The sequence below is a fragment of the Rhagoletis pomonella genome, unplaced genomic scaffold (genome assembly GCF_013731165.1).
Source record: "Rhagoletis pomonella isolate Grant_MI unplaced genomic scaffold, Rhpom_1.0 Rhpom_scaffold_00006, whole genome shotgun sequence".
In the NCBI taxonomy this organism is placed as follows: Eukaryota; Metazoa; Arthropoda; class Insecta; order Diptera; family Tephritidae; genus Rhagoletis; species Rhagoletis pomonella.
The window spans coordinates 65,514,481-65,522,818 of record NW_023458560.1 but is presented as its reverse complement, the minus strand read 5'-3'; positions in this window follow the sequence as shown (position 1 = coordinate 65,522,818).

Genomic DNA, 8,338 nt, shown 5'->3' with positions numbered 1-8,338 from the left:
TGCTAACGGCTTTTTGCACTTTTTACCAAATAAAAGGGAATTTCTTGTAGAATAAAATGCGCATGACCGTTTGCAAACAAATTTAAAAAAAAAATAGCGCTATTTTTTATATTGCACTTGTTATATGCATAAAACCGCAAAACCCGTCGAAAATAACAAAAAAAATTTAACTTAAAAGGCATTGCAATTATTAAACAAAAAACAGCATGCACTCACTTTTGATTGCCAGTATTCATACATATGTACTATGTGTGTTTAAAATTACCTACTTATGAAATAATTTTTGTGGCATGAACATATTGGAAAATTGGATTCGCATAAAATTTTAATTCCAATAACTAATATTTTAGTGAAAACATTCACAATAAAGCTTTCAGTCGCTTTTGGCAAATTTGAGCGATTATGTGAAATTATGCAGGCGTTTGTACCTACATATCCATTTATATTATTTTAAACAAAGCTAATAGTAAAATTTAAAATCGAATATGGATATGACAATTAAAAAAAAAAAACAAAAAAAAAATTATTACTTGGTCCGTGTCCGGGATTTGAACCAAGACAAACGGCGAGACGCCAAGAAGTTGCATCGCCTCTAGCGTACACGCCACGGCACATTACTGAAACGGCAATCTCTAAATCACTACATATATGAAATTTTTCATTCGTCCAAGAAGACAAACGCATATATATGTGTGCATTTGTAAATGTAAATATGTGCATAAATATGTACGATTGTTCTGCTTTCGTCTTCCCCTCGCCGTCCGCCAACCACAAACAAATTATTACATTTCTGCGAATTGCCACGACGCCACCTAAATTAACCCTTGGTTGACGAAATATTTAGGTTTTCGCATAAGTTTACATTTAATAAAGCCATACTCGTACATTTTATATGGAGAAGAATATTAATTAATTTAAAATTCTGCATGTAACCATGTTCTCGACGATACATGTAACTTTCATCAAGATTAACCATAAAAATTGTGCTTCATTAACAGTTGGAACCAGCTGAAACCAAAAAAACTATGTCCGCTAAAATGTGTTAAAGTGTTAAAAACCAACGGGAATTGACATTTTTTACACGCATTCATGCATACATTCATATACACATGTACAGTGGAGTAGCACTAGCTTGGACATTGCATTGCTTGTACTTTGATGTGTTTGAATCTTTTATGGTACTGAAGATTTGCTTACGGATGAAAAATATTAAAAATCGTCCGTGCATATATGTAAATATACTTTTTATAAACGCTTTGAAGTATAGAAATTTTTAATATTAAAAAATAAATAAAATAATTTTTTTGTATATATGTAAATGGTGTTCAAGGCACATAGACCCACCTGTACAAAAATCGTGGCGCGTCATGGACAAAAATTTTACAATTTCGGACCGAAAAATGTGAAAACGAGCTAAGTTGCCACGTTACATCTGTGAACTTCCGATAAAACCACATATGTTTGTGATTTTAGAAGTTTTGATTTTATTAAAAAAAAAATAATTGTATTTTCCTGCAGAAAACGTACACTTTTATTTAATGTTTATTAAAATGACACTTTAAAATACTAGTTAATGATTGAAAATTGGTATGGAGTGTTTTGTCAAAAATAACCAAAAATTACCAAAAATTGCCAATATTCGATATAACTTATTTTACTGGTTATAGAGAAATAATTGCCACTTTTCACTTGGCTGGCCGAGATTTCTTCATTTTAAGATTTTAGAATTTTTGTGTCGGATTGACAAAGTTGCGCTTGTTGGTGATGAATTTGCGGGGAGATGTGCTGCGGTTGTTTTTATGAATGAATTTACTTGGCCTTGAGAAATATGCGCATGCGTTTATGAATGAAATAGTTATTGTTGTATTTGAATATGCGCGTAATTATGTATGTGTGTATGTATGCTGCCGTGAGTTGTACATATATACATTTGTATATATGTGCGTGGTACTTACACAGCAATATGCACGTATGTATGTGTGGATGTACTTATATATGCATGCAAAAACGTTGTCAATTCATTTGACTCCAAAACTATTGGGGCATATTAGTAGACGAAATAAAGTCGACTCTTAAGTTAAAGTTTGTCAGCCCCAAATAAGAAGAAAGTTAGTATGTATTTAAATACATATATGTAATATTATGTGCATGTGCAAGAACGTTATCAATAAATGATTTTGGAGTATGTGTATTGGGTACATATTTACATATGTAAGTACATACATACATACATTCAGCTGCCATCAACAAATTATGTTTATTTATTTTTAATGATTTTCATTTAAAATATAATTCAATCTGGAACAGAAACCACAATAATAAAAGTTTAAAAGCTTGCACAAATTGCAAAAAAATGAATCAACCTTCAAGAAATGGTCATCCAAATTTTTTATTTGAATATTTAATATATTTTCGGGTATGCAGTATTGTAGTCCATTCAATTATATTACAAGAAAGTGCAAGTTTCAAGTTGTTAAAAATTACCGTTGATTTTTTAGATTTTTTTGTTGGGGTGTTGCTGTTTATTTTTCATACAAAAAAAATTGGTTCATGTGTTATATGGAAGAAAATGCGAACACCCTCCACAAAAAAAAAAATCTAAGAAATCAACGGTAATTTTTAACGACTAGAAACTTGGACTTTAGTGTACTTGTTTGAATGGACTACAAAGCTGCATACCCGAAAATTTTCTAAATATTCTAACTAAAAATTTTTAAATTTTTATAACAATTTTTTGAAGTTTAATTAATTATTTTGCAAATTGTGCAAGCTTTAAACTTTTATTATTGTGGTTTCTGTTATAGATTGAATTATATTTTAAAGGGAATTATTAAAAATAAATAAATAAACATAATTTGTAAACAATATCATTTTGAATTTCGTTGCTAATTAGTTGATCGCATCTGTATGTACTACAAGCATCCATATGCGCATGCCTGGGAAATGGATTTGCATTTTACTCCAGAACTATTACCTATTTACAAATAATATCTACGAGTATTGCAGTAAAACTCAAAAACAACTTTGAAGTTAACAAACACATTGCTTTATACATTTTTTTGTTAATGCGTCCATCTTTAAAGTGAGTATGTGAAAAAACCAATTTTATCATTTTTTTAACTAACATGCATTTTTACTATTTACATAATATAATACTCGTACAAGAAGCGAACTTGAACAGATGCTTTTTAAGTTTTTAGCAACATTAACTACTGAATAAATTATATTTAACAAATGGTCATGCAGAAATGAAAGTCAGCAATTTTAACTAATATAAAAGTACATTTAATATAATTTAACTAACGGGTGATTTTTTTGAGGTTAGGATTTTCATGCATTAGTATTTGACAGATCACGTGGGATTTCAGACATGGTGTCAAAGAGAAAGATGCTCAGTATGCTTTGAAATTTCATCATGAATAGACTTACTAACGAGCAACGCTTGCAAATCATTGAATTTTATTACCAAAATCAGTGTTCGGTTCGAAATGTGTTTCGCGCTTTACGTCCGATTTATGGTCTACATAATCGACCAAGTGAGCAAACAATTAATGCGATTGTGACCAAGTTTCGCACTCAGTTTACTTTATTGGACATTAAACCAACCACACGAATGCGTACAGTGCGTACAGAAGAGAATATTGCGTCTGTTTCTGAGAGTGTTGCTGAAGACCGTGAAATGTCGATTCGTCGCCGTTCGCAGCAATTGGGTTTGTGTTATTCGACCACATGGAAGATTTTACGCAAAGATCTTGGTGTAAAACCGTATAAAATACAGCTCGTGCAAGAACTGAAGCCGAACGATCTGCCACAACGTCGAATTTTCAGTGAATGGGCCCTAGAAAAGTTGGCAGAAAATCCGCTTTTTTATCGACAAATTTTGTTCAGCGATGAGGCTCATTTCTGGTTGAATGGCTTCGTAAATAAGCAAAATTGCCGCATTTGGAGTGAAGAGCAACCAGAAGCCGTTCAAGAACTGCCCACGCATCCCGAAAAATGCACTGTTTGGTGTGGTTTGTACGCTGGTGGAATCATTGGACCGTATTTTTTCAAAGATGCTGTTGGACGCAACGTTACGGTGAATGGCGATCGCTATCGTTCGATGCTAACAAACTTTTTGTTGCCAAAAATGGAAGAACTGAACTTGGTTGACATGTGGTTTCAACAAGATGGCGCTACATGCCACACAGCTCGCGATTCTATGGCCATTTTGAGGGAAAACTTCGGAGAACAATTCATCTCAAGAAATGGACCGGTAAGTTGGCCACCAAGATCATGCGATTTGACGCCTTTAGACTATTTTTTGTGGGGCTACGTCAAGTCTAAAGTCTACAGAAATAAGCCAGCAACTATTCCAGCTTTGGAAGACAACATTTCCGAAGAAATTCGGGCTATTCCGGCCGAAATGCTCGAAAAAGTTGCCCAAAATTGGACTTTCCGAATGGACCACCTAAGACGCAGCCGCGGTCAACATTTAAATGAAATTATCTTCAAAAAGTAAATGTCATGGACCAATCTAACGTTTCAAATAAAGAACCGATGAGATTTTGCAAATTTTATGCGTTTTTTTTAAAAAAAAAGTTATCAAGCTCTTAAAAAATCACCCGTTATATTAATTTATTTAATTTTATTAAAAAAATATACATGAATACGTTTCTGCATTCACATGCAACCTAGCAACACATAGCCAGACACTTGCAACAAATATAACATTATCATAACAGAAATTTACATTTTTCTCTGTTAACTCTTCTTGAAATGTTACTCGCGCTGTGGTGATATTCCATGGATTTATTTTTCAGCCAAACAATTTTACGTTCCAAAAATTTGCACCTTCTCTATCTATCTAAGTTCTCTGGAATAACGACCGCTTAAAATCGATTCCAAAGTTCTACTTTCGCTGTAGAAATTTTAGGTCTACGTTATGTAGTTTGACTATTGTCAATTAAATCGAATGCTTTGTATTGCATGCGCTCCACGTTTTTCATTTTCAATTTCATAGATTGTTTATAATGACTTTTGCTAAAATTTCAAAATCAAAAGTTATCAAAACAAATTCTATGGGACTGAGAAGTATTATTTTCTACTTTTTAGTCCATTTATAAAAGCGTTGTATATTAAAAAGTTTTTTTTATATTATTTATTTGTGATGATTCCACATCATGTATGGTAGACCCTTTGCAATTGGCAAGCAACAGTTTGCACTTTGATTATTCAATAAGTTCACATACATTCATAAAATGTATGTATAAATGTATTATTTAGTTGCCTTTTCTGGTATTGCGAAGTGAAAATGAAATCGAAATTCAATAAAAAAGTTACGTGCAAAATTGTTTGATTACTTTTCGATTGATTGCAATGCTTTGCTGGCGTCTCGTTCTATTTTTAGATACTTACTGCTTATACATAGCACAAAAGTGGGGTTGCGGTTTGTTGCAATCGTTACGTACCTACATCACTATTTATGTACATACATGCATATTTATATACGCTGCAGGGGAGGAAATATGCCGCTGCCATCGGAGCAAGATGGACAATTTGGACGACTTCCACTCTGGCAGGTTCTAGACACTCTCATATTCTTAGATTCTTCAACAGACTGAACCACGGATCCTACGATCTTTCCGTCAAAGATTTATTTCCATAATCAAGCCCAAGTAATTGAATTTATTATTAAACGCCTCCAGTTGAGGAAAGGAAACTAAATATCTTAAACTTCCAAGTGAACGACAGAATTGTGTAAAAGTTCAACGTCATCCGCATAACGAGACTATCCAAAAACCTATCCTACACAGCTGTTAAGGTTGAACTAAATCCAAAAGGGGTGAGGGGAGCCCACCTTATAGCGTATTCTTGAACTACGCTGGTATCACTGTGCCAGTTCTGTCTTTATACATACACCAAAAAGATATTATTGAAAAAAAAACGATTTCTATAAAATAACCCAGAGTGAAATTTTTGTGTATAAGAGCTTCTTTTATCGACTTCACGATCGTGTTGACCGAGGCTACCGACTTACCCTCAATGCCTGCTAATAGGCAATCACTTGAAATCCTCTTCTAATTTATAGATAAACCAGTGCCTGGCCTGAAATCCGCTTAAGAGATATAATTGTTTCGTGGGGTCTTCGTTATAAACGCCACCAAAGGTCTGCCAAAAAGCACTATGCAAGTGACTGGCTCAAACGAAAATATATGTAAATAAAATTTACAAAAAAATAAAAAAATACAATATGAATTTGAACAACAAAAATTAAAGCAAGGCATAGAATTTATAGACGACGAACCCAAAATTTTTAAGAGTATGAGGGTAATACCCAATTGCGAAACAAATAATTATATAAATAAATTCAATGAGAAACACATAAAACAAACGAGTACGATGTGGAACTCCGCGTTAAGTTTACGACCCTCGTCGTACTACCATCCAAGTTGTTAGGGATAAATTGAAGTGACTAGGCTCTGCCTGGAAGATACCCAATGCCCGCAAAGATTAAACAAAAAATCACAACAAGAACACTAATCTTAAAATTAGGATGCGTTGCGACTGCAGTATGGTCTAGCGGTGTTGAATCTGGAAAATACTATAGCTAATCGGTATTGGCCGCGTACACTACTTGTATAAGCATTTTTAAAGACGCAAGCCTTGGCTTTATTCTAACTTCGAAACGTATAAGCGTCAGTCAACTACTCTCCTCATAAAGTGAAGCTTTAGGTAATGGGTTTAGGTGCCAGTAGCCTTCGCTGCTATCATTTCGAGTGAAAGGAATAAATGATACAAAAAGGTGACATTTCAATTGAAATTTGCTTTCGTATTTATCATTTTATTTTATTTTTTTTTTTTATCTAAAAATTGTAATTGTTTACTTAACCACCAACAAGAGTTTAACTACGAATTTATATTCAGAGTCACATAGTTAACTATGAAATTCACATCGCCTGAAAATATGCAAATTCTAAAATCTAATATTTTTCTTTACAAATTTTAAATTCGTTCCACAAAAAATTTAATTTCACAAGAGTTTACTATGAAATTCACATCGCCTGAAAATATGCAAATTCTAAAAACCAATATTTTTCTTCATAAATTTGAAATTCGTTCCACAAAAAATTTAATTTCAAAAGAGTTTACTGTGAAATTCAAATCGCCTGAAAATATGCAAATTCTAAAAACCAATATTTTTCTTTACAAATTTGAAATTCGTTTCACAAAAAATTTAATTTCACAAGAGTTTACTATGAAATTTACATCGCCTGAAAATATGTAAATTCTAAAATCCAATATTTTTCTTTACAAATTTTAAATTCGTTCCACAAAAAATTTAATTTCACAAGAGTTTACTATGAAATTCACATCGCCTCAAAATATGCAAATTATAAAAACCAATATTTTTCTTCATAAATTTGAAATTCGTTTTACAAAAAATTTAATTTCACATGACTTTACTATGAAATTCACATCGCCTGAAAATATGCAAATTCTAAAAATCAATATTTTTCTTTACAAATTTGAAATTCGTTCCACAAAAAATTTAATTTCACAAGAGTTTACTGTGAAATTCACATCGCCTGAAAATATGAGAACTCTAAAATCCAATATTTTTCTTTATAAATTTCAAATTCGTTCCACAAAAAAATTTATTTCACAAGAGTTTAACTATGGGGGCATGCTGGCTTCAACTTTTGTAACTGAGCATAGTTAATATAAAAATCTATAGTTAAACTCTTGTCAGTGGTTAACTACGCACTGTGAATTTAGTTCTTAGTGATTTAGAAATAAATTAAAGTTTACTTAATTTTTTCATTAACCTGGCTTATAAATTCAAAATTTACTCTTATATTTGCTGCTTTAGTAAGCAATATTTATGCAAAGATTTGCGGTTTCGCAAATTCTCTTCGAGTTTATTCTACTTATTCAAACGAATAATTGACTAATTGTCTATGCTCGAATCAGCGTAGGCGCCTTACTATTACCATTTTAGAAAATAAAGTCGTCAACTATAGCCAAAAAACATGAAAGCAAGAACATTTTTCTTTACTCAAGCTACATATAGCAGTACACTATACATATGTGCGTATGTATGTATGTTGAAAAAAGATAAATGAAATAAAATTAATTATGAGAGACACGAATTTTGACACAACACCGAACACGTGTTCGACAACTTACGCAACGGCCTACTCATTTACATATTTATTACAAATTTGGCAGGTAAACAATTAAATATTTATGTGTGTAGACAAACATAAGAAAACGCATTGGGGCGTGCTTCCCGCTGGACAATGAACTATGTGTAATTTTTTCTTTGTACATGCGTAAGCGAGCTAGGTTTAGGTAA